The sequence below is a fragment of the Rhinolophus ferrumequinum genome, chromosome 7 (assembly GCF_004115265.2).
Source record: "Rhinolophus ferrumequinum isolate MPI-CBG mRhiFer1 chromosome 7, mRhiFer1_v1.p, whole genome shotgun sequence".
Classification (NCBI taxonomy): domain Eukaryota; kingdom Metazoa; phylum Chordata; class Mammalia; order Chiroptera; family Rhinolophidae; genus Rhinolophus; species Rhinolophus ferrumequinum.
The window spans coordinates 93,806,663-93,833,863 of NC_046290.1; the positions used below are offsets into that span (position 1 = coordinate 93,806,663).

Sequence of the window (27,201 nt, forward strand, 5' to 3'; positions counted from 1 at the left end):
CCCAGACTCTCTTCTCACAAGAGGGCAGTTAGTTGTACAAAAGAGGGAAGACTAGAAAGGAGATGAAATTGAAAACAAAATCCTTTACCTAAAGCCAGAGCCTTCCAATGAAATTATCAAATAGGACAGGCAACAAATCTTGGTTAAAATGACACCCTGACTAAAATGACATCATTCGATTATAGCTTAATTCCACTGTTGCTGGATGGGGTTGAAAATCTGGTGGCATCTCCAGATCAGGATAACGGGACGTGCCTGCTTTCCACCCACCGTCAGCCTCCATTGGCTCAGAATGTTAAACCTGCTTGATGCTGTTTGCCTTGTTTACACTGAATTTTTAAAAATTCATTTGTTGTTTTCCAGTAGATTTCTTTATGAATTTTAGCTGTTTTTTAAAATGGTGATACTATCAGTGAAATAATTTTTTTTTCAGGCACTTCAGTGTTCCATCCCGTTAGTTTTTCTGACATTCTTACTAGCATTTTCAATATTAAAAGACTATTATTGTCGTGAAAAAGCATATATCCTACATATATCTGGTATAAGAATTTGTCATTTGGGTAACATTTGCCCTCAGGAATCACTCTGATTAGATTTGTAGAATTTGGAAGCTGGTAAACATTTAGCCTGACTTTTGGTTTCTGTCTTTGGTAAATATAAACTCAGTGCCTATAGCCACCAGGGCAAGCTTCTGGCCCTCAAGGAGGTCCCACTACAGGAGGGAAACACACACCTAGCAGACAATCACGTGTTTATTTAATTATAAGTGTTAGAAAAGGCATTGATTAGTTAGGATATAAGCAATGCGATACCACCCCACCTGGGAGATCAGGAAGGGCTTTGCTGGGGACGGTCCTTTGACCCAAGATCTGAACCCTGAATCTGAGATCTGAACACCTGTTGGCTTTGCCTGGGAGGTACCTCCTAATACCCTCCCTGTCTCCCACCACTCTCTCTCTTATAACCCTCTTTCTTTTTTCTTTCTCTTTCTTTCTTTCTTTCTTTCTTTCTTTCTTTCTTTCTTTCTTTCTTTCTTTCTTTCTTTCTTTCTTTCTTTCTCTCTCTCTCTCTCTCTCTCTCTCTCTCTCTCTTTCTTTCTTTCTTTCTTTCTTTCTTTCTTTCAGGAAGGGGAACAGGACTTTATTGGGGAACAGTGTGTACTTCCAGGATTTTTTCCAAGTCAAGTTGTTTTCCTTTCAATCTTAGTTGTGGAGGGCGCAGCTCAGCTCCAGGTCCAGATGCCGTTGTTAGTTGCAAGGGGCGCAGCCCACCATCCCTTGCGGGAGTCAAGGAGTCGAACCAGCAACCTTGTGGTTGAGAGCCTGCACTCCAACCAACTGAGCCATCTGGCACTGGCCCATGTGGGAATCGAACCGGCAGCCTTCGGCATTAGGAGCACGGAGCTCCAACCGCCTGAGCCACCGGGCCGGCCCCTGTTTATTTCTTTATTGCACTTATCCACAATCTATAATTATCTGGGTTTATTGCCTTGTTTATTGTTCCCCCCCCCACCCCAATGGCAGCTCTTTGAGAACAGGAACTCTCTGTCCTGGTCACCACTGTATCCCTTTGCCTGTGGCTGGCCCAGAGCAGGTGTGCCATACGTCCTGAAGGGATGAATGACCCAATGACGGCAAGAGTGGAGCACACAGTGGCCAGATGGATGTGGGATGAGTGGGAGTCGGGCTTGCAGAGCTGAGTCTCATGCAGGACTAGAGCAGTGAGCCCCTGGAGGAGGCCGGGTAAAAGCTACACCACCTAGTTGATACTTTAGATCTCTCTGGTGCCATGAGGTAAAGGGTCTGAGGGCCGACAAGGGGCACATGGAGGAAATGTGTGTAGAAGTGTTTGTTTTTGTTTTATGATCATTTAATCTAAATTTTAAATTATAAAACATTTCAAACATACTGAAAATAATATCAACATTCATAAACTTACCATCAAGATAGATGTTAAAGGTTTGCTTCCTTTTTAAAAAAAAAAAAAAAAAAAGAGCATAAGCTCTTCCCCCTGTTCTTTCCTCTTCCCTTTTCCACTCCCACTTTACAGAAGAGGAAACTGAGGCATAGAAAGGTCAAGCTATGGTCCCCAGCGTCTCTTGGTGAGTAGGGGGTAGGTAGGTAGAGTGGATCTAGACTAGGCGGTCAGAACTCAGGGCCTGTATGTTTTATATACTTTTGTATTTTGATGAGACATAGATTATCTCTGACCGTGATGTACTATTGTTTGGTGGGTTTTAAATTTTTTCATAAATTAAATCATTCTATGAATAACTTTCAGTTTGTTTCACTTAGCATTATGCCTTTGAGATTTATCTATATAGGTCTATTTTATCCTTTAAAGTGTAAACTCCAAGAGAATACAAATTATCTCTTTTGTTCACTGCCTGGCACAGAGTAGGTGCTCAATAAAAAGTTGCTGAGTGAATTCATTTGTTTTCTGTCATAGAGTATTGTCCTTGTTTCTGAGACAGTTTCTCTAGGATAGATTCCTAGAAGTGGAACTGCTTGGTCCCAGGTAAGGGCATCTTCCATTTAATTAGGGTCATTACAATGATTTTCTGGAGGTCTCCAGATAAATCCTCACAGAATATTCAGGGTCAAGGTAGCATAAAAAACCCAAGCCCTACAAGGCCTCTTACGTTTTACCTCCATGCAGCTGTCTCCCTGATCACCCTTTCCACCACCCTCACCCTCATACACTCGATTCCAGCCACACGGGCCTCCTTGCTTTGAACGAGAAGGGCCAAGCATAGCCTCACCTCAGGACCTTTGCACTCGCACTCCCCTCAGATGTCCACACGGCTTTCCCCTTGCCTCATTCTGGTTTCTGCTTGGTGTCACCTCTTCATTGAGGCTTCCCCTCCTCTCATCATTTCCTTTCCTCCCTACCCTGCTTTCCTTTTTCTATAACATATAACTTAGCTGATCATATATTATGTATGTATTGTGTGGACATGCCCCTTGGAATAAGTTTCATGATGGCAAGGATTATCTCCATTGTAGCCACCGCTGGTGCCTTGCACTGGGAGTACTTGGTACTTTGCAGATACTGATAAATACTTTTCAAATGAATGAATAATCTCAGGGAGTTTCAGGAGTACAGATATGATGAAGGAAATCAAAATTTTATACTGGTATTTTTTTGTAGTACTCAGTCATTATATATTTGATATGTTGAGGATTTGAAATGCTTATGAGAACTTGGCATACTAATGTTTAACGGGAACTGTATGATTCTAATTTAAAATTGAATTATGTTAAACAAGTGATTTTAGGTTGAAATCTTTCTAAACTTAAAAATAGTATTAGGATATCTAAGAGAACTTGAGATTCAACATATTACAAGCTTAATTTATTAGATTTATAAGATATATTTAAGTACTTGGAAGGTTTGTCAGATAAATGATATTCTTAAAAAGGAAATCAAATATGTTAAATTTGTAAACATAGCTTAACATGTTTCAGAAAATTTAATTATATTGTATCTAAAAAGACTTTAAAGGTTATTGTCAAAATTTGCCAGTTATAAAAAGAAAAATTAGATTTATAAAGTGAACTTGAAAGCTTGAGGAAAAACAAAGTTTTTCAAATTTGTAACTTCACAAGTCAAAACAAAGTTTTAAAGTAACATTCCAAATAAACTTTTCGATGCACAAAAGTTGTCTCAGGGCCCACCAGAAAGCTGATATTCCCACAGGGTGGGTGTTACCATTTGTGTCCCAAAGGGTTGTACTAGCATATACTCCCACCAGCAATACCAGGAGATAATTTTTGAAAGTGCCATTCAGTGGTCCAGTACTATTATTATTATTATTATGGATAAGGAAACCATGGCCGCTGAGATTCACTGAGGTCGTGCTGCAAATGACTCAGGTGGGCCTCAAGTCCCCAGCTCCCCACCTCAGTCCTGTTCCTTCCTCCTTGGACAGCTGCCTCTCTGCCTGCTGTCCCGTGTCCCCTTAATGAATCTGGGACTGGTGACAGTCTTCAGGCCCGTAGAGGATCAGTAATAGTAACTAACAATTGGCCCTGGTAAAGGGGCTTTATGCTTTTCCTCGCAACCCGTCTGTGAGGTTGTTATTGTGCCCATTACAGATGTGGAAACTGAGGCACATGCTACCCCAGGTCTCTCAATGAGTAGGAGGTGGAGCCTAGATCCAGCCTAAAGGTCATATCCTGGGTCTGTGCCCCTCGCTGTGTCTGAGCAGCTGCTCTCATTTCTGCCTCTCTAGGGACACTTGGCCTCTCCAGGAGCCTCCTGGGGGCCTTAGTGGCCTGAGGTTAAGGTCACTGTGTCCACAGAGGAGGCATACCTGCCACCAGAAATGTCCTCCCTCCGTGCCTGTGTCTGTCTGAGTCTCTCCCTGAGTATGGTGTGTGTCTCTGATTAAGGATGTGTCTTGTTCCTGTCACTCCAGTGAACAAAGTCACAGGGGGACCTCTGGCTGGCTGTCTCCACAGGCATCCCAAGGAAGGCAGCCCTTCCGATGAGGACAGGCCTTGCTATAGAGACCTGGACGTGACGCTCGCAAGGTCAGTCCACAAAGGACCAGCCCTGTGTTAGCGCTGTCCTGGGAGCACTGCTCTGACCACGGTAGGAGATGCAAAAATGAGTTTGACGACAAATTCATAGTCTGAGAATCCTGGCAGGTGTTCAGATGTCCCAAGCAGCAGAGGTGACACCTAGAGAGCACAGGGAGGGAAGGGTCACTTGTGGCTGGAGTGGCTCGGGCTACATGGGGAGATGACCCGTGAGATAGGCAGGCCTTAGAAGGAAGCACAGCTCAAGTTTAAACCCAGAGCTCCTGAGCCAATGTGTCCAAGAGGATGCTTGTTTTTTAAAGTTTTACACCCCTCAGCAGAAAAGCTCCAGTCCTGTCCCCCGACATCACCTTGTTGAGGGGTAGGGAAGATGTCTCTACACATGACCCTAAGATGCATCTTTTAGAAGACACTGATTTTTCGTCACAAGGTGGCATTTTAGAGTGGGTGAGCCTGTTGATTTCAAAGACAGCCTGCCTGCTCTAAGCCAATCCTGATTAATAATGCTTTACTAACCTCCCAGAGAACAAGCTATTCTACATACGCGTAAATAACGTGTTTGGTTAAGTGCCCTTCGTATGACAAGTTTTTCATTTTAACTATTCTGTTAAATTTTAACAACTGGGAAACTTTGAAAATCATTTTACATACTTCCTTGCCCTCTTAAGAAAAAGGGCACAGAATGTTTCATCATGCTTTAGGGTTATCACTGCAGAGGCTTCTTGATTTGTGTGTTGCGACGCGGGGATGACCCCAGGCTACAGGCGGGTGTGGGAGGGACTCTTTGCCCCACACTGTAGAGCCTGGATCATGGGACTGTTAGATTCTTTACTTCTAATTTTGTTCTGTTTGTTTATTCATCCACACTCTTCCTGCTTCCTGTTCTCAGTCAGCATGTCTGCCCTGGCCTCCCTGTAGCTACTTCTAAATCTGCTGAGTGATGGGGATCAGAGCACCGAGCTCATTACAGGTATGGCCAGTTATCCCTCCATCAATGGCAGATGAGAGATGGGAGTGCACATTTTTCTTTGCCAATCTGGTTTGCAAACCACACACACACACACACACACACACACACACACACACACACGGTGCCAAAGAAATGTATACACATTTTAAGAAAGGAAAAAAACTATATTAAAATTACGCTGATGGAAACCACTTTGAGTACTTCTTGTAATCGCAGAAGTCAAATGTGATTTGTACTCATCTTTTGTTATCAGTATATATTATTACAATTTTAATAGTTTTTTCCTTTCTTAAAATGTGCATACATTTTTTTGGCACCCTCTGTGTGTATATATATATATATATATATACACACACACACACACATTACATGTAATATACACATTACATCTAATATATAACATGCATGTATATATAATAGCTGTTTTCGTTTTCTTGATAAGCACGTTAACGTGTGTTGACCTTTTGCATTTAATGTGTGTCATACTCTTCTGTGACTTGTTTATTTGCCCATTTTTCTGTTCTGCACAAATTGTAAAGCTCTTTTGGAAACTAATTTATCAGTTTCTAGCAATGCTTCATAAGTATACATTCTTTGACCCAGCATTTGCTTCTAGAAACTTGTCTTACAGAAATGTTTACACATGTGCACAAAGATATCTGTACTAGGATATTTATTGCAGCTATTTAGAATGGGAGAAAACAAGGAATGAGACAAAAGTCAATCAGTAGTGGAACTGGTGTGTTATTTATGGTGTGTTCCTACTGTACAATCACTAAAAAGTGAAGGTCATCAATGTACACTGACTCCTGCAAAAAAAAAAAAATCACGGAGAAAACGTAATCCAAAGTATCTAAGAAGAAACTGTATGTCTGCCTGAAGCCCCGGATGTTAGCTGCGTCTCCCTCTGGGTGGACCAAGCTCTGGAGGGGGCACTCCGTGCATTTCCGTTAGTTTGCTACAAGAGGAATTACTTGTAGCAGTCTACAAGTAATTCCGTCAGTCTGCTACAAGAGGAATTACTTGTGAACTACTCGTGTCCTAAAATGTTTATCTCAAGTAAAAATTGTTCTGTCTAAAGTCTTGCATGTCAAGCGTGGTCCAGGGAGCAGCAGCACCAGCATCTGATGAGAGCGGGTTAGAAATGCAGAGTCTCAGGAAGCACCAGTCAAGGAGTCGCAAGCCTGGCTGCACAGAATCACCTAGAAAGTTTTACACCAATGCTGAGGCCCAGGTCCACCAAAGAGGTTCTGGTGTAGAAGGTCTGGAGGCCCGCGTGCACAGCAGGGCTGAACCTCTGCTCTAAGACGTCGAAAAATGCAAGGACGGCAGTGTGAATGTGGGTCGGGGCACTGTCCCAACAGGACAGGACTGTGGGGGCCAGGACAGGCCCTCTAGGCTTCTCTGCAGGTCTTTTTTTTTTCCTTCCTGTTGGGCTCTCTGTGGCAGGGGATATTTCAAGTGCTAGCTCAGGGAGCCCATTTAAGCTAAGAAGTCTTATACACTGAAAAAAACTACATGTTTACACAGGATCAATTAAGGGGTTGATTAATTGCACTTAAAAAAACCTCACCTAAGTAGTTTGACATTTCTTTCAATAGCAGTCTCCCCAGGACATTATTTCTCAGCGTGAGATCACACCTACCATTTCCGCACCTCCACTGGGAATGGGATACTTCACCTGGATGCAGTCTGGCCAGGTGGTGCTGCAATACTGGGGTGTACTTGGTGTTTTTCCGAATCCCAGACACAGCCAAGCTTGGGTCTCCGGATCTGAAGAAGATGTAATAAACATTTTAAACGAAGCTTAGTCCCAGCATGCCCACTCATGAGCACACACACCACATTCTTTGGGAAGCCTCCAGGGTGTCAATTCCAAGAAGGTTATGTCTCACAGACAGAAATGTTTTTCTCATATCTGAGGCTGTTGGGTGCAGGGTGTAACTTTGAGAATCCTCCCTACCCTGTGAGATCCACCAAGACTGCCGCTTATTATGTCCAGGACGTATCCTGTGGGCACTGATACATGCACGGGCTGTGGGGTGAGGGCATGGGGGGACACGCAAGAAACGAGCGGTGCACAGGGTGTGTAAGTAAGGCATTAAAAGAGTGGGGTATGACATCTAGGAGCAGATGCTTGCAAGTGAAGCATTCCATGGGCAGGGGAGAATCAGAGATGGCCACAGACACAGGTGATAATTGAGCTATGTCTCCATCTATCCATCCATCCTTTTATTCAACAAGTATTTACTTAGTGAACAGGACCAGAGTCTCAGTCCTATCAGAGTGCGAGATATGGACAAGAAGGGCTTCAGCACTGCAGGTACTAAAATAGGGGCAATCCCAGGCTGTGGGTGGGGGAAAGAGAGACTCCGAACCCAGATTTGGAGGGAAAGCATCAGGGACAGTTCTTGCAGGGCCTGGTAACTGAGCAGGAGTTATTCTCCTGAAGGGAGCTGAGAGATGGGGTGGCCCTGGGTTCCAGGAAAGGGTGCAGTCCATGCAAACATCTGGAGGGGTCTTACTGACCAGTGAAAGCCCACAGGGCTACATTCAAACCAGGTGGAGCAACTGGACTAAACAAAGGGACAGCACCATGGAAAGGTACAGTTTGGGGAACAGCGGAGACTCCACAAAGCTGAAACAAGGGGTGCCCAGAAGCAGGAAGGGCAGTTGAGGAGCTGGAGAGGAGGCCAGGCACTTCTGCAAGTGCCAGAAATCTAGTCCTAAGTCTCAAGCTGAGGAAGGGAACAGGATGATTAGGGAAACGGGATGCAGCAGAAGGGGAAGGAACTTCCCCACTCGCTTGGAGGGCGCTGGAGTTCCAAATCCGGTCTTTAATCAGGGGTACAGGCTGCATACCCCCCCCCTCGCCCCCAACCTATAGAGGAGATGGAGGTGGGCGGGTCCCAAGCAAGCATTGTCCTGGAGGTCCCCACTTTGGACAGCCCCTGGTCAAATACCACCTCTCTCCCACCACCCGCAAATATTTACATCCTGTTTATGCCGAGGCCTCCCAGGGCCTCAATTTTCATGAATAAAATATGAGTTTTTAGGCCGAGCCAAGAAGGGAAGAAACACCGCCAGCTGCTAGGGACTAGAAGCAGTTTAGTGTCTTGGTTGCTGTCGCCGCCCGCGTGGTATTTGGGAGATATTTCAATTGGCTGGTCAAGGTGACTAGAGCGGGAGAATTGGCGTTTTCTACACTACCTGCGAGGTGGGGGCGGGGGGTGTCCCTGGAACTAAACTACTTGCAGCATACATTCACATTCCCTGAACTTTATTCTTTGGGCTGTTTTTTGAGAAACTCAGACTTTCACCCGTTTATCCTTCCAAAATGTTGTTACAGTAAAGTCAGGGTACCTCATAGCCAGAGGAGGATGTTCAAGCCCAATGCCTCACTTTAAAGATGAGAAAACAAGGTCAGAGGGTAAGGGGCTTGCCCAGGGCCACTCAGCTAATCAGTGATTTTCTGTCAGGGTTCCCCATCACCTGGTCCCAAGTTCTTTCCACCCTATCACACTTTCTGCAAGTACACAATTTTTAATAGACTGTATTTTTCAGAACAGTTTTAGATTTATAGAAAATCCAGCGGATAGCACAGAGACTTGCTGTATACCCCTTGTCAAGCAATAGGTTTCCCCTATTATTACATTCTTGCATTAACGTGGTACATTTATTACAATTAATGAACAAACAGTGACACGTTATTATTATTAATTAAAACCCAGAGTTTACATTAAGGTTGTCTGTTTATGTTTATCAGTTTTATGGGTTTTCACAGATGTATAATATCAAGTATCTACAATTACAGTATCATACAGAATAGTTTCACCACCCTAAAAATCAGCCGTGCTCCACCGATTCAATCCTCCCTACCACCTCTCCCCGCCTCCGGTAACCACTGATCTTTATACTGTCTTCATAGTTTAGCCTTTTCCAGAATGTCACGTAGCTGGAATCGTACAGTGTGTGGTCTTTTCAGACTGGCTCCTCTCACTTGGCAATATGCATTACATATATATATTTAAAGTGCCCATAGAAACTTCTTCATGAGTAATGGAGACCTTATGGGTTGGTTGAATATCTAACATTCTTTGTCCAAGTTGTGCTCTTTCCAAAGATGTGAAAATTCTTGGAAGATGACACAAAATTCTTCCTTAATTATAATTGGCGAAGGACTCAGGTTTGTGCCTTGACTTACTTCTTTGAGTTTCAGGGTTTTTCCTCCCCTGCCTTGCTGATGCCTTCCTTTAAATTTTTTTTCAACATAAATTTCTTCTCATGATTTTTTACCTCACCCTTCGTCTTGTTCTCTGTTCCAACTACCCTATAAAACCTCGATTGGGAGTAGGTTAGGGAGAAGTTTTGTTTCCTTGGACATCGAGTGTTTTTCCCATACCAAGCTCTGTGCTAGAAGCCATTTACTGTGACATTTTATCTAATGTCTACAAGTCTACAGTGAAGAAATTCTGCAGGTACAGGAGAGAACTGAGTGAGGCCCTGAGCAATTTGTCCAAAGCCAGGCAGCCAACAAGTGCCTCAGGGGGGTTTGAACCCAGGCCACCAGGCCAAACCACGGCTTTACACCTCCATGTTTCCTTGGGCAGTCCTGCATTTTAATTTTCATCCAAATAAAAAGTGTCCTAAGTTTCCTTTATCTTCAGAGTGAGGTGTCTGTAACCTAAAGAAATATTTTCTATGGGAAAGTTCTGGTTGGGAACTGCTGATGGAAAACAAAACAGGAAGTCAAACATTCCAGCTTAAATGGATCATCTGGGAATCCACTGGATTAGTACTGCCATAGGCTAGGACTTCACCGTGGGCTCCGGGGAGAGAGGAGACGGGCTAGAGACTGCAAACAGCCCTGGGCTGGATCTGCCCTCCTTGTGGGGGGCAAAGCTGGGGGCATGGGAGAGAAGAAAGGAAGGCAGGAGCACAGGATGCCACCTCCTAATGGGAAGCAGCGTGTGTGTGTGTGTGTGTGTGTGTGTGTGTGTGTGTGTGTTGTGGGGGACAGACACAGGGCTGCTGGCTGGGGTGGATGGATCAATCTCAGGGCATTTGGAGAGTCTGTCTCTCTGTCTGGGGCTGGGAAGGCCCTTGCAATGCACTGGGGTCATTCTCTCCCAGAGACCCCTGCCCCTGTGTTTCCCTAGTCTCTGGTGCAAATCCTTGCAATCCTTGCTCTGTGAGTATATAATCATTTGCTCCCACAGAGTACTTACAGCATACCACGTGCTGTGTGAAGAGCCCTACAGAAAATGCTATCTCAGAGAGGGAAACTGAGGCACAGAGCAATGAAGTTTGTCGTGCAAGGTCACACAGACAGTACGTGGCAGGACTAGACTTCTAACGGGGGGGGGGAGGCTAATGAGGCTGCATTACCCAGCCCTATAGCCTCTGTGTTTGCAAAGACACCCTCGACCTCCTGTGTTTTCCCAGAAAGTACACCAGGACCTGGGTCTGAGGTGTCATCTCATCTCCTACCTGAGGCAAGAAGGAGGGAACAGGGATAATGGGTTCCAGATGTCTGTGGCCTCAGTCTGGTTGGATGGTAGGAAGGAGCAGGAAGGGGCGTTCCAGAGAACCAGCTGCAGCCATGAAAGGGGGTCCTCCTAGGGAAACAGGATTCATGGATCCCATCCCTGGGATCCTTGGGCTAGGGCCTCCAGGCTGAAAAGCTGGGAGGGCCCACGGGGCAGTCCCCTCCCCACCCCAGTCCACACCTGGCTGCTGCCACCTGGAAGCTGAGCCATCCAGTTGGAAGACAAATGGCCGTATGCACATTGTAACAGGCAGCCAGGTGGGAAGAAAGTCTAGGTGGCGTTGGCAGGGACCCTTACCTCCCTGCTAAAGGCGGTGCCACTGCAGGCAGGGCTAAAGAGGTGAGGGAGACCAGACCCAAAGTGCACTTCGGTGGCCCGTCATGCCAGGCCCACTGGCAGGGCCCAGGGTGGGCAGGAGGTCAGCCACCCCACAGGGACCAGTCCTTGGATGCAGGTCCCAGGCTGAGGTGGCCGCTATGTGTGCAAGGCCACAATCAGTTTCGCACTGGGCCACAGGAGGACAAACAGCCATTCAGGTTTGAGAAGCCCTTGTAAGGGGAGAGAATTCCCTTAGTGCCCCCTCTGCTTCTAGGAAACTCTTCATCTCCCTGGGGCCCGGCTGTGGGATTCTTGCATCTCAAGGGCTCCAGAAAATGGATCTTAGTCTCCTATTTCATAAAATGAAGAAATTTGGACAAAATGTTCCAGGATCCCATAACATTCCAAAATACCGTGATTTTGTGTCATTTATACATTTGCTATTTAAAACAAATACTAAGCTTTACTCAGTTATTTCCCTGGAAACTTGGATTAAACATATATCTATATTTTAAATGCAGAGCAAGAGCTTGTTATAACATTTACCAATGTTCTGAAATTACTTCACAAAGTAAAGAATCATTTCGTAAAGTGAATTAATTACTTTTAACTGAAAAAAAAAGTGACCAAATAGGAGAGCACCCTGGAGCCTGGCCTGGTTTGTGATCGGAGCCCTGGGTGACCCTGGGCTGCGTTTGCAGAACTTCCATTGATTTCTTCTTCTGCTTTTCTGAGTTTCATTGTTGTAGTTGTTGTTGTTGCAATAAAGATTCAAGTATTTAAACACTGAGCATTACATGTTTACTTTGTTAATTATTGAAAAATGTGTAACGTTAATCTCCATGGCAGTTAGGTCTTTGATTTATGATAGTTTGTCCAGAAAATTTTCTTTAAGGAAAGAACTGGCCCTGTAAGGGGGTGGGCATTCTGTGTGGGGATCCATAGGTGGCTTCTTTTGAACAAAGAGCCGTGTTGCTAAAAAGTTAACTGAAAATCTCTGATTTAAACAAGGCCCCAAAAACTTAAACTGTGAGAAAAAAAAGATGATAAATTTTAGTATATTCATATTAAAAACTTGCCCATTCATAGACATACAGTAAACAGTTATATGGCAAGCCACAAACTTGGAGAGGTCTTGGCAATTCTTCCAAGAGATACAGAAAAGTTGTCTAGGATATATAAGTAATCCTACAAATCGTTAAGAAAAAAGACAAACCACCCAATAGAAAATGGACAAATGCACAGATAACTGTTTCACAGAAGAGGAGACTCGTATGACCTATGAACTTTTGAAAGATGCTCGACTCCATTTGTAATCAGGTTTTGTTGGTTTGTTTTGCTGTTTTTGTTTTTTACAACAATCAGACTAGCAAAAATGAAAAGATCTGATTATACAAAATGTCATCATGGATATTGGACAAAAAGAACTTACATGCTGCTGTGAAAATGTAAATTGGTACAACTATGAGGAAAAACAATTCGACGGTACCATGTAAAGATGAAGGCGCACGTTCCCCAAGACTGTTATTTCCCCCCAGCTGTGCACCTGAGAGACACCTGTGCAATGAGCACCGTGAGGCAGGGACAAACTGCAAACACAGAACAAAACTAAACAAGATCCCAAACTGGAAACAACCTAAAGTTCGGTCAATAGGAGAACGAGTACGTTGCGGGATAGTATACAAGGCGACACGCTGTGGCCACCCTCATCTGTGTGGCCGAATCCCAAACATTTTGCAGCACAAGAGAAACCACAGGGGAATACCTACAGCATGCTGCCATTTACATGTAGGTTGAAAGCATGCAAAACAAACACAGCATTGTTTGAGGGGTATATACGTGCAAAAAAAAAAAAAAAAAAGCAAAGGGAGGAACCCAAAATTCAAGAAAGCAGGTACCTTTGGCGAGGGGAGGGGATGGAACTGTGCGTGTAGAGGATTCTAAGTTCCTGGGAAAGTTTTATTTCTTAAGCCAGGTGTTCTTAACATAGGCGTTCAGTTTATTATCTGTAAGTCGTGCCTATAAATGTATTTCAGATGATTTTATAAGACCAAAAGCAATTTACCACGTACCTCCCCCATTTTTGAACAAAAGACCATGATGGGGGGAGGAGAAACCTGCCCAAAGTGACACAGTGAGTTGGGGGTGCAGCCCAGGATTCCATCCCCAGCTCCATCCTGATCTAGAGACCCCCCATCCCACCTGTACCCTGACGCACAGACTCCCCCAGTATAGGAAAACTCCCGGCGTGTCTCCTTACTCACACATGATACTTCACTTCTGACATCAGATGTGTGGATTTCCCACACCAAGCAATTCTCTGCAACACTAGCTGCGTGTCCTACAATTTCATTCAATTCTGACACCATCTACTTGGAGTTAGTGCAGACCCTGTAGATTAAGGGCTCAGTCTCACAAGACTGCCCCTGTCCCCAACCTCAGATGCCAGTCACAGTTCAGTTTGTCACCTCTGCTTCTGATCCACTGGCTGTAAAATCAGAGGTTCCCATGACCTCTTTCTTGGGTTCAATCATTTGCTACAATGGCTCACAGGACTCAGGAAAATACTCACTTATGATAACTGGTTTACTATGTAATAAAGGATATGATAACGGATACAGATGAACAGCCAGACAAAGAAATGCAAAGGGTGAGGTCCGGAAGCGTCTAGAGCACAGGCACTTCTGTTCTTGTGAAGTTGGGGTACACCATCCCCCTCTTATGTGGATGTGTTCTCTGAACCCCATACTTTCGAAGTTTTATGGAGGCGCCATCACATAGGCATGATCAATCATTAACTCATTTCTAGTCCTCCCTTCCCGGAGGATGGGGGTGGGGGGGTTTTAGGGGCTCTGTCAGGAACCAGGGTCAAAGACCAAGTATGAGAACAAAAGATGCCCCTAGTGCTCTTATCACCTAGGAAATTACAAGAATTTTAGGTGCTGTGTGCCAGGAACTGGGGACAGAGACCAAATGTATGTTTTCTATTATTTCACACACACCCATCCCCACCCTGATCTAGAGACTATTCCACCCCCCACCTAAAGCTCCCCTGCTCCATTCCTATCCCCACCCTGACCTATCGGCCCTGCTGTGACTCTGATCTCCGGTTTCAGGAGGCTCCAGTAAGAAGACCAGGGTCAGCATGCTGATTCCAAACCCAGGGCAAAGGTGCCAATCGGTCTTTGGCCGGTGAACTGTCCCAGATGCACCCTTATTTGTGGGGAGCTGTTCAGACACGACAGTGGGAAAGTGTGGCCCAGAGCAACACACTGGCTTTCTTCTCTGGGCCACAGGCAGAGATCCTTGTGGACAAGAAACGTGAGGAGACAGCAGCTGCAGGCTGGGTGTGGGCAGGCTGGCGCCCTGTGATCTGGGAGACAGGGGTCCTTTGGTAGACAATGTTGAGTGGCCTTTGGTAGATAGCACACTCTTAATTTGTGCAGTCCCTCTGACTTCCACCAGGGCTCCGGGGACTTCAGTTGGGACTCAGGGTTGGCTGGGAGGCTGGAGTCGCAGAGAGGAAAAGGAGAGTGTGGGACCTGGGCTCCACGCCAGCTCTTCCCCTCGGCTGCACAGCCCACCAGCCCCAGGGCCTCATGGGGAGGACAGGGTGGAGCTGACTGAAAGAGAAGGAGGGTGGAGGCGTGGTGGGGAAACTGAGGCACATGGCAATTACATGTGTTCCATGTGGATCCCATGGAGGGTTCGTGCAGAGGTTGCTTTTAGCTCCCCAGGCGGAGGCAGGAGAGGACCCAGCTCACTAACGACATTCGCAGACATCCTCCCTGCTGCCAAAGGCGAAAAATGTTCATCTGGCCCCACCCTCCTCTCACCCTTGTAAAAGCTTTCACCAGAACTGACCATTCTGGACTAACGTCTCTGCTTCTGCCTCTCCTTGCCCCACCAACACGAAAGGACAGGTATGGCAACGCTTTGTACAGAAAGAGCCCCACTGCAGTACGTCTCCGGGCACACGTGCCATCTCCTTAGCCTCACCATTGAGAATTAGACGTGGCCCCAAGCACCCCGGCCATGCTCCCATCAGAGTGCTTACGGCTTGGACTGAGTCTATCTGTCCTTGTGTGTGGAGATAGGGCCTGTCATTCCCATTTACCAGACAAGGAGACTGAGGCTGGGACCTGAGTCCCATGTCCAGGGATCACATAGCTGGGGCATCACATGCTTTGCACGAAGCTCAAGGTTTGCAGCTTCCCAAGCCTGTGCCTCCTTTTCCACCACGTACCCCTCCCAGCACTGCTTCTCCAAATTGAAAGGCACATTAGCATCATTGTAATCCCAACTCAGAGGGATGGGCAGCCAGGTGCTCCCCACACCTGATCAGGACCCCTTGGAATCAGCCCTGTGTGTGGCATGACTTTTCTTTGGATTCAGCCTCTATTCCTGAGGGTCACAGGGAGCGCTGTGCTCTGAGTGGACACAACAGCCCTTCCGGAGCATGTGGAGGACGCAGACTTTCACGGTACGGCAGCAGGCTTGCAAAGCAAGTGTGCTCTTGTCCCTGGTCCTGCTTTCTTAAACAGGCAGCTGAGGTGCACCCTTCACCCCAACCATAGGCAGCAAACCTCCCCTCCGCCTCAGAGGCGGGAGGGGCTGGGCTCCTCCTCTCACCTGGAGGAGCTGGGAGCCCGGTGTGGAGGTCCCATCCTCTAGGTTTGCTCTTTCTCAGCCCACACCCTGCCAGGCATTGAGGCTGGTGAGGCTGAGCAGCCATGCTTCTCATCTCTGTCCACAGCGCCTCCTGTGGCTGCCCTGCTCCTCCAAACTGTCACCACACTGCCCCTGCAGAGCCTAGGGAGCCAGGTTCCAGGTCTAAAATGCATGCCCCTCCCCTGCCTGGAGCCCTCCAGGGCTCCCACTACCCATAGAGGAAAGCTCCACTCCACAGCCCAGCCTTTGAGGCCATCCCTGACCGACGCCTGCTGCCCCTCTGCCCTCACCCTAGCCCCATTCCCTCGTGTCCCGGTCGCCTGAGTTCCTCAACGTTCCTCCCAACGTCACCTTTGGGCGCTCACTCTGCCTGCCGCACACTTATCCTTTGAGACACATCTGGGATATGATCACCAAGTGACACACATTGGCCGCACACACTGAGAATTAGATGTGGCCCAAAGCACTCTGCCCATAACTCCATCAGAGCTCTTGTCACTTTATACTGTGTATCTGTCTTTTCAAAGTAATTTGGTAGCCACACACTAGGCAGAAACAGGGCTAAAGGATTTAAAAGCCGTAAAAGGGATTTTGTTGTTGGGACACCAGCAGTTTGAATATGAGCTCTAACTTTTATATATTATACACACATGGACCACATCTGTGGGATGAAGCTACAGGGATAAACTGTAGAGACAGGATGCTGTGGTTTTTAAGAGGGCTGGTGGCTTTCCTAATGGTGCTTAATCTAATGGTACTTTATCTTTCCTGCTGAAAAGCAACAGGGATTGGACAAATGACCTCCTAGCTTTTCTTCAAACATCTGGCTCACAGACACTGGAGCCACATCCAAGGCTCAGGGGGCCACACGCAGAAGGGGTGTGTGTGTGTGTGTGTGTGTGTGTGTGTGTGTGTGTGTGTTTGTGTGGTGGGCGATGGAAGGGTGTGTGGATTCATCCAAGAAGAGCCAGACCAGGCAGTGCAATTAGGACATTGGTTCCCAAACGTTCCAGGAACAGCTGCCAAACTTGACCAAGAGCTCTTCCATCAGCAGCAAAGTGAACAAGAGTTTTCCAGAAAGCCAGATTTACTTAATTTAAAGAGCTGCCCTGTACTCCAAAATGAGGTTCTTTCCTTTATCTGGTGCTAAAACATCCTTTCTTGTAGGACATGATGGCAACAGCACGGTTATTTTTTCCAGTGTCTTTTCATGGTAAAATAACAACTGGTAACATTCTGTCAGTCTCTAATTTTTATGTGTTTGGTGGGGTGACTGTTGATTCGTGTGACTTCTCAGAAGGATCCAAAAGACCCAGAAGAGATGTCCCTGTAGGCCTGTGTTGCAGAGGAAGTGCAGCCTGGTGAGGGGCAGGCAGCCTTGGAAGGAGCAGGGGTCAGTGTCCTGGGGAGAAAGACACTGGCAGTGTCCCCAGGCAAAAGGCTCACAGAAACACAAAACAAACCCGCCTCCAGGGTGTGTCACCACCTCAGCTGAATGATGCAATATACAGATGGGCAAACTTGGGGGATAAATGAGGAATAACCTGGAAGGAAGGCCTTGGAGGGACTGAGAGAAGCCCTGCGGCCAGCACCTTCTAGAGACTTTCCTTGTCAAAAGGAGATTTCCTTGTCAAAAGGGTGCCTGCAGACCAGCTCGGGACCCATGGAGGAGGGAACCCCAGGGGCAGGGCAGTGGAGGCCATGGGGACTGAGGCAGATTTCCACCCCAGCGGCAAAGTCCTTAAACATGTATCCACCTGACCCTTAGTGACTGAGTGTTGTCCATGCAAGGAGGGGGTGACCTCTTCCCTCCGCATCCCCCCATTTCCAGGGCCCCAGTTGAAGCCCATTCAGGAGTTACTCCAAAAGAAGCAACCCACCTTATCAGGTCTCAGCTGAGGGTTTATACCACCTGAACAGGTGCCCACCTGCTGCCATTCACAGCCTCTGCTTCATCTAAGAGGCAGGAAATGTGGGGATTAAAACACCAGTTCTGGCCCCAGGCGGCCTGGATTCCACAGGGCGCCACTCCCTACCTGCTATGTGAACACGGACGGGTTTCAGAGCCGCATCTGTGGATGAGGCAGTAATGGACCCTCCTCATGGGTGTCCTGAGGAGTTTACAGGAACTCAGGTGCTCAGAACCATCCCTGTAACAAGTCAGCTTGGAAATGCCAGCTTTTGTTCAGCAGCCCTTAGGAAATGGGTGGGGCTGCACGGAAAAAGGCCCCCAAGACTTTGGCAAGTCCCAACAGGAAATGCCCATAGCACCCCGTAGCTTAGACCTTCTGTTACTGCTAGGCTCCCTCTACCACAGGCGATATTGATTGAATGGATCAACCCTTAGAAGGGGCCCAGAGAAGGCAGAACAGGACTCTGGAAAAGTCCCCAGGTTTGAGAGTAGGGGTGTGGCCTGCAGAGTGATGGCCTCAGCTGATGTCTCCATGGTGATGTCGCTCCCAGCCCCAGGCCACTTACAACATCCAAACAATCATTTTTTGTGCTTCCAACAGAAAAGGGTTTGGGTTTACATTTCTTTTGTTTATTCTAAAAGTAACACATCCTTGTTTAGGAAAATCCAGAAAGGGGGAGGAAAAAATCCCATGGGACCCCACCACCCAAAACCCACCACAGTGAGCAGTTTTTACCCTGTATAGCTTACAAGGGTGAGATTCTACCATATCCACAATTTTATGACATGTGTTTCATTTGACATAAATACAGAAGTGTTTTTCCATTTATTACAAATTCCTTCTAAACAGAGATTCAGAGACGATAAAATAGCCCATCAGAGGGGTGTCCTTTCAGTCCTAAAAAATGAAATCAAACAACAGAAGTCTATGAGAGAGGCAGCAACCTGCAGGCCAGGCCTTACCTGTGGCTGCCCCACCACAGGCCTCCGAGACCTCTGCCTTGGCACCCAGTTATTTCCCAGGTGCTCTTCCCATAAATCTCCCCTCTTGTAGGGCTGCTGGTCATGGCCAGGGTCAGCAAGAAAATGGCCAAATCAGCACTTTTTGTAGAGACAAAAGCCCTGAGTGAGAGGTCTACTGGGAGAGAGCCTCCCCCAGTCCTCTTCGGCCCCCACACTTCCATCCCCAGCCCTGACATCCTGGGCATCGTGCCCAGCTCCTTCCACGTCTATACCATTTGTTCAGCTGCAGGAAGCAGAAAACCCAAATCCAAGCTTCAACAAGCTAGAAGTGTATCTTCTCTCACCTAGAACAAGCCCAACAACAGGAAGGGCAACCGTGCTACTTTCAAGGTGAGTCATGCTTTGCCACTCCACCTACCCAGTCCAGGTAAGTACTCTGAGGGAACTGAGGGCTGTCAGTGAGGGAAGGGGCCGGTGGGTTTTCTGCCCACCTCCTGAGGACAGGAGGGGTTGGTTGAACCTGCTGGGTGGACACAGGTGAGCTCAGGTGCCTCATGGCAGGATCTGTGTGACCTGAAATCCCTGCCTCTCTTTAGACTTCATTTCCCTACCTGTGCAATGAGGGGCCGGGACGAAATAATGGTTTAGTTTCTACCTAGGAACCTTCTTAGTCCATCCCTGATGGGCCGATGTCCTGGGAACTTTGACTATTTCCTGGTTCCAGAAGCCTCAGGGGTCAAAGAAGGGAGAGGTGCCTTTAGGACCCACATGCCATTTGGTCTGGGTCAGGAACCCACCCATTTGGGCAAGTCACTCTCTCTGCTACATCCCACCTGCCCTGTCTTTTCTGAGCTCTCTCTCCTGCCCTAGAACCTGTGTGTACAGACCAGGTGGGGCTACAAGGGGTCTGTGAACTGCCCGAACTTGTCTGCAAAACTGTGTGTATGTGTGTGTGTGTGTGTGTGTGTGTGTGTGCGCGCGCATATCACATGTTTCTGGGGAGAGTCTCCATGGATTTCGGTCTCAAAGGGGTGTATGACCCTAAACTGTGACTTGGACTGGCCCCTCCCTGTTTTCTCTGCTTCTCCTGCTCCCATATAGTGTCCCATCCCCCCACCTCTAGCTGGACCCCCACAGCCTTCCAGCTGGTCTCTCAGGGTCTCAGCCTGCCCCCGTGAGTCGCCAGGAGAACTTGCAGAATGGTTTCTGATTGGGCCTCACCTGCTTTCTGTCATCAGGACCCTCATGCCTTTGCGGCCAGCCTGGGCTCCCTTCCCTCCACTAATTTCCAGGAGAGCCACCTGAAAAGTCTTGTCCTTCACTCTTTGTGCTTCTTCCTCTCCATGGTGAGAGAAGTCCCTGTTAGAAATCTCTCGCTCACAGGAGAAAATCCAAACTAATATGCACTCAAGCCCTTTGACGACATTGCACTTTGAAAAGAAGTTCACATTTCTTGAATGCTAACTCCCTAATAGGCCGCTCATTGTTCTAAGCCCTTCACATGGATTAATGTGTTCAACCTTGACTACAAGCCTAGGAGGCAGTCTAATACCAGCTTCATTTTGTGGATGCAGAAACAGAGGCCCAGAGAATTGCCCATCAGCTAGAGGTGATGGAGCTGGACTCTTACCAGTGCTCTGTGCCTTGGACCACCCATCCCAACGACGTGGAACGATTTTCTCCCTGGCTCCTGAACACAGCTCTTTCCACCTCAAATGCCGTCCCTTCCCATGGGGTTGACACCTTCTCCAGAAGGTTGATCTCCTGGGTGCTCAGTCTGCACCCTCCTCCCCACTTGGTCTCAGGTCTGGCACTGCTCACCAGCGGGGGGCCAACTAGGGCTGGCCAGTGCCCAGCCTCCATTACACGTTTGCTGTATGAAGCGAAACACCACCCCCAGTTTACAGATGGGGAAACTAAGTTCCAGAAGTTAACTCATTTCTCAAACATGGACACCAGGGCCGTAGAGGGATGGTTGGTGGCAGCTTAGCAAATTTATTCATTCAACAATCGTCATTGAATGTCTGCCCTCGGCCAGGCACCGTACTGGGTGCCTTAGTAGATATAAACAAGACTGTGCCTGGTACCTGCCCTCTGGAGTGAGTCCCTCTCTCACTGTACAGACCATAACCTCCCCCAACATAAGCACACTCCCATGCTCAAGGAAATGGAGGTGAATTGGAGCTGGGCTTTGCAGGGGAAGGATGATCTGTGAAACAGAAAAGGGAGAGAGCACTACTGGTAGAAGAACCAGCAAGACAGAGGCTCGAAGAACCAGCCAGGGGAAAGAGGACAGAGAGGCAGAGGACAACCACAGCCAGGCACCCTGTGTTGGGATTTATTTACTTCTTGTCCCTGGGCTGCCACTTAGCCTCTGTCCCACCACTCAGGGGGGTGGCCCAGGCAGCTGTGTCAGCTCCTCTAATATTGCAGGAGAGAGATTCTATCCCAGGGAGGAGGGTGCCAGTTTCATCTGTGTCTTGGATACCATGTTTTGCAAAGACATGTTGGGAGCAAATCACCAAGAAAACCGTGCCATTTATCCGCAACTCCTTGGCCTTGGGACAGCTCAGTAAGACCTGGAGTTCACACCTCGATCACACCATCCCCTCCTCATCTCTTCCTGTCCAGTCCAACGTCACCTCCTCTGTGAAGCCTTCCCGGAACCTCCCCATTCCTCCCCCTGCCTCACGACTTTCCATCACTTCCAATGGTCTGGGACACCCTTGTGAGCGGAGCAAGGCTGGAGGATGCTCTTTCACCAAACACGACTGAAGCGCCAATAGGTGCCCAGCGCCAAGGTGGGTGTCGGCGCACCCGGGACACCCTCAACTGCCGAGGTTACGCCGCGTTTTCCTCCCGCCCGCCCACTGGCGGCGGGAGCCGCGGCCGGACAACCGCGAGGCCGCGCGCGGCGTGCCCGCCCCCGCCGCGCCAGGCCCCGCCCTCGGGCGCCCGCCCCAGCGCCAGCCCCTTTTGTTCCCTCCCGGAGCCGGGGCGCTCGCTCCGCTCCTCTCCGCTGGCTCTGCTCGGCCGCGGGGCGCGCAGGCGGCGGCCGGTCGTCCTCGGTCAGCGCCTCCTGCTTTCCCACCGGCTGCCGGCCGCACACGCGCGGCACGAGGCCCGAGTCCGGAGGCGAACGCGGAGTCCCGGCGCCAGGAGGTGTTCCATCGGAGGGCTGCGGGGAGCGGCCGCAGCATCCTCTCCCCCCGCGGCGGCCGGGCCGGCAGAGGAGGAGGCCGGCTCCGGGCCGCCGCCGCTCGGCCTGAAGCTGGAGGGGCGAAGGTAGGAGCAGCGGGGCGACCCCGAGAGAGGGGGCTCGCTGGGCAACAAAGGACCGAGGGATGCGGGAGGCGACGGTGGCCCTGGCCTGGGCAGAAGCGGGCCGGCCCGGGGGCATTGTCGCGCGTGGGAGAGGCCCTAGGGTCCGGGCTGGCGGGTGGGCGTGAGCAGAGCCAGTCCTGGGGTGCACCCCAACTTCCCCCAGCCTGCAGGCGCGGAGGTGTCGCTGCTGGCGTTGGGGGACGCTTCTCGGGCTTCATGTCCCCGTGGTGAGGGCATCCCCAGCACCCCCTATTCCCCTCCCCACAGACAGGGGTTCAGCACATCTGCTGAGGGGCCGCCCGTCCCCTCTCCCAAGGGCAGTGCCTGGCCTCTGGACACGCCGCAGGGCTGTGGGCTCACAGGCCGGGGCGGGGGCACAGCCTGGTGGGCGAGGCGCCCTAGCTCCCTTCTCCAGACCCCAGGTCTGGAAGAACAGGGATCCCCCGCCCGCAGGCTGGAGTCGCCTGGCCTCTGCCCTTTGCAAAACTTGGTTGAAGTGCATGGTGGAGAGATTTGGAGGAGACTGGGGCAGGGGTGCCCCCGCAAGCTGGCGCTGGTGGCTGGTGAGGCAGCAGATTTTCTGCCCTCCCCACAGGGAGGGGCCGCGGCCTTGGAGGATGCTTTGCTGGGCCTCCAGGACCCGCCCGTTTGGGCCCTTCAGGCGGGGCCTGCGCAGGGCGGGTGCCCGTGGGCACTGCCACGCAGGCCCCAGCCCCACCCGCACTATGGGAGGATGGGCAGAGGGGCACCTTGAGAGCAGTCACACATCCTGCTGCGCATTCCCCAGTCTCTAAGACCCTACCTCTCCTTTCTGGGTGAGAAATGGGATTCTACATAAGGGGTGCTGCCCTCACCCTTGTAAGATGCCCAGGGGAGGTTGGTGGGGTGGGGCTGTCCTAGGGCTGCTGGCAGAGGAGGAGGAGGGTGCAGGGAGCACCACGTGGGGGCCGACTCACGTTGTGTGTGTGTGTGTGGCAGATTCCCCACCAATTGTAATGTAAACAACAAGCCATTCATCCAGCTGCTGTCACCTGGCCCAGCACTGCTAGGGGCTGGCAGATACACAGGACAGGGCACTGCTGCCCCCAGGGAGCACCGCTGACCCCAGTGCAGTGGAGGGGGAGGAGGGAGACATGGAGGTGGGGGTGGGGAGGAGGCTTGATGGAGCCCTGTGCAGAAATGTGCTGCCAGTATGTCAAAGGGGCTTCAGGCAGGGAAATAGCATGGGCAGGGGGGCCAGGGGTCAGAGAAGGGGACAGGAGGCCTGGTGGCTGTTGGGTTAGAAGAGCAGCGAAGGATTTAGGTGATGGGGCATGGGATTTAAAGCAGGGGAGTTCTGTTGAGGGAAGGGATTGTTCTGTCCTTCCTACTTTCCCAGGTGGGGCCCCTCAAACATCCTCCTCCATGCGTTATGAGCCCAGGATGCATTGAGTGTGTAGCACCTGGCCTGCGAGTGATGTTGGGGTGTAGGCTGTGACAGGTGGAGGGAGGTTGAGATGGAGAGGAGTTTCAAAGGAAGAAGAGCCTGGCAGTTTGGACCTGGGGGGAGCCTAAGGCACACGAGTGTGTGCACCTGCAAGCTCCCTGGTGCACCCGGCAGGTGGGGAAGGTGGTGCCTGGACTTCTGCACCCGGAGCCTGCACCCGGAGCCTGAAATCCCAAGTGGGGCATTCACCCTTGGACACCAATCCCTTTTCAGCATCTCCTGTCCACTTTGGCGACTAAGAGTTCAGATGCGGGAGCCTGACAGCCTGGGTTCAAATCCCAGCTTTGCCACCTACTAGCTGTGTGACCTCAGTCAAGTCACTACACATTTCTCTGTCGCGAATTTCCCATCTGTGAAATGTGGATACTTATGATATCTACCTGTTAGAGTTGTTGAGAGAATTGAATGAATGGATGTGTATGAAGTGTGTGCGCTGTGACGGAGGGAATGCCTAGGGTTTGTTATTGTGGCTGTGCCAGATGGCCCTCCAGCCTATACACACACACACGCACACACACACACACACGCACACAGGTGGCTCATCCCCTCCCCGGCTGTTTGTCCACTGTTAGACAGTCCTGCCTATTAGTCCCACCCAGGCCCTGCTGGTCTCTCCCTCGTGCAGCCTCCTCCCTCGGCTGCCCCCTCCGCTCTGGCTGCGACCTCTGCCATCGATCAGTCGTGTCACCCTGGGCAAGTGGCTGGACCTCTCCATTCCTCAGTTGCCCTTGGTGATGGGAAAGCCACCATCCCCACAGCCCCAGCCATCCCTGCTCCCTCCACTCTGGTCCATGATGTGGGGGACAGTTGCCTTCTGGCTTCCCCTCCCTGGCCCTGCCACGCTAAGGATTGAGCTTGCTCTCTTGATGCCATCTACCATACCTCTGCTTCCGTGCCCAGAGGGGAGCTGCATTCTTGACCCTCCTGCTTCCCTGCTGTCTGAGGCCAGGCTGTTTTAACAAAATACTACAGACTTGTTATCAACAACAGGAATTTATTTCTCACAGTTCTGGAGGCTGGAACTCTGAGATCAGGGTGTCAGCATGGTCGGGGGAAGGCCCTCTTTCAGGTTGCAGACATCTCCTCGTTCGGTCACATGGCTGACGGGGCTAGGGAGGTCCGTGGGGTGTCTACTATAAGGGCGCTAATCCTTCCATGAGGGCTCCACCCTCATGCTCTGATCACCTCCCAAAGGCCCCACCTCCTAAGACCATCGCACTGGGGATTAGGTTTCAACATAGGAATTTGGGGGGACACGTTCAGACCATAGCACCTGCCCAGTGGTTCTTGGGGAGAACATCAGCCTTTGTGTAGTTTAAAAACAACAACACGTACTGAGTGCTTACGGTATGCCAGGAACTGTTTTTAGCTCTTTAAATGCATGTGTTAGTTCGTGGATATCTTAATAACATCCCCTATGTTTTACAGATGAGGAAATCAAGGCACAGAGAGATTTCCCTGTTTGCCCTCCATGCGTTTGTGAAGCGCCTACCGTGTGCCTGGGAGACACGCCCCCTCCCTACATGCTATCTCACCCACGTACCATATTCATTTCCCTAAAGCACCATTTTGGCCGTGCCTCCCTCAGACACCTGCACCCATCTGTTCAAGTCCAAAGTCCAAATGCTCTCTGGCCCTAAGGGCACCAGCCGCCTGTGCCTTGCCTTCCCAGCACGGCTCTCCAGTGCTGGCTCTACGCAGACCCGCCTCACCTTATAAACTGAGTAGTGGGCATGGCTTCATGAGCGGGCCTGCCCTTGAGGGGAAGGGGGAAGGGCTCTGACCATGTATCTGGGATAATTTTGTTGCAGGGGACAGGAACTTTCTCCAATTAGGTTAAGTGAAAGGGGAGTTAAGAGGAGGGGAAGGGAACTTGTGCAGCAAACAATTGCAGGCGGCCGGCTCCCCCAGGACGAGGGAAGCTGGCAGGCAGCCCCTCCTCCGGCTTTCCTCTTTGGACTGTGGTTTCATTTTCTCTGCCTGTCCCAGTGCATCTGTCCCTTCTCTTCTCCCTGTAGGCTGGCTCTCTCTGGGTTGTTGGCGTGGCTGCCCCAAATGGTGGCTTCAGCTTGAGGCCACAGGACCTCCCAGAGGCGCTCCCCTCCCTCTCGGGGTGCCAGCAAGACCGGTGGGCCCGGCCTGGGTGAGGGTGCCCATCCCATCCACTCAGCTGGTCTCTGGGGCTGGGGGTGGGAGACAGTGCTGGGCACAGCTCATACAATGTCGGCTGCGTTTATGATGCGTGGTATATGCTGGGGGAGGATGGGAGAATGGGGGCATCGGCATACTTGAGAGCTCTCGGTCTGCTGGGAGAGGCAGACCCATGGCCAATTTACCATAGTGCCACGGGATACGGAGTGTGGGTCTCCACCATTCAGCAGTATGATTCATTAGGAGAAACGGGTGCACTGACTTGGCCAGTTTAGGGGAAAGACGGCATGGCTGGAGCTGTGCCCCATGGGCTCCCCCAGCTCTAGCTCAGGAGCCTACTCTGCTCCTGGAGACTGGGGGTCCCACTGCCAGCATGGGACCTACCTTGTCCCACCATTCCCTTCTCTGGCCTGCACTGCCAGTGTGCACAGAAACAGTAATACGAAACTCATGTTTTCCAAAGAAATGCCTCAAAATGATAGTGAAATATTTCCCTTCTAAATAGAAAGCAGAGCAGGTCAGGTGGTTTTGATTGACAAGGGCCTTGTCCACTTACCTACCAGCTTCCGATTTTGCTGAGCAGCCCTTGCTCCGTTCCTGGAATCAGACCTTTGACTCCAGCTGCAGCTGAAAAGACACCCACTCCCCTTCCACTTCCTTCTTTGCCCTTTTGGCCTCTATGCCATGAGAGGGTGGAATTTCAGGCTCACGAGGACTGCCTGGTGTTCCAACCTCTCTTCCCTAAGGAGGCGATCCCATGGGTGTCCAGGGCCGATCTGCTCCTGCTGCACCTAGCCTGGCCCCAGCTCTTCCCTGGGGAGCCCCAGGCCCTGCTCAGGGTGGCAGTAGGTGATGGCTTCAAGGAGCACAGTGCATTTGAGTTTCGGAACTGCCTTCAAGAAACTTTTATTGAGTTAGGATGACATCAGCCCCCTTCCTGAAAATATAAACAAGATTAGTACCTTTGAGAAACATTTTAAGGCCAGAGTAGAAGAGATGCCTCAATGCCCAATGGGGTCATTGCCCTGACTAGGGGTGCAACTCCGAACTTCTAAGTGTCACTCAGGCAGGCAGGGCCCTAGGTGTGTGGGATGGCCTCGAGGGCTTCCTGGAGGACTAGGTCTGGGGCTGCATCTTGAAGGGTGGGCGAACTTGGGGCGGTTAAGGAGGGCCTTCCTGATGGGCGCAAAGGGAGAAAAATGAGGGAGAACTTTGGGCGCAGGAGGAGAGTGGGTGGGTGGGAGCTCAGCATGGAGCCCCCATTCTTCTAAGTGGAGTGTCTGGTTGTGGGACCCAGTGATGAGGGAAGGAAA

The 27,201-nt window shown here is 49.9% G+C and overlaps 1 protein-coding gene across 2 annotated transcripts in view; it reads left to right on the forward strand.

The window, feature by feature from the left end:
* Positions 1-21,881: 21,881 nt before the first annotated feature.
* CLIP2 (CAP-Gly domain containing linker protein 2) overlaps positions 21,882-27,201 on the forward strand; it is a 79,296-nt gene continuing 73,976 nt past the window's right edge. For both annotated transcript variants that reach the window (XM_033110208.1, XM_033110210.1), the window contains exon 1: positions 21,882-22,212. The gene's annotated coding sequence lies outside the window, so the exon portion shown is untranslated. The remainder of the gene's footprint in view (positions 22,213-27,201) is intronic.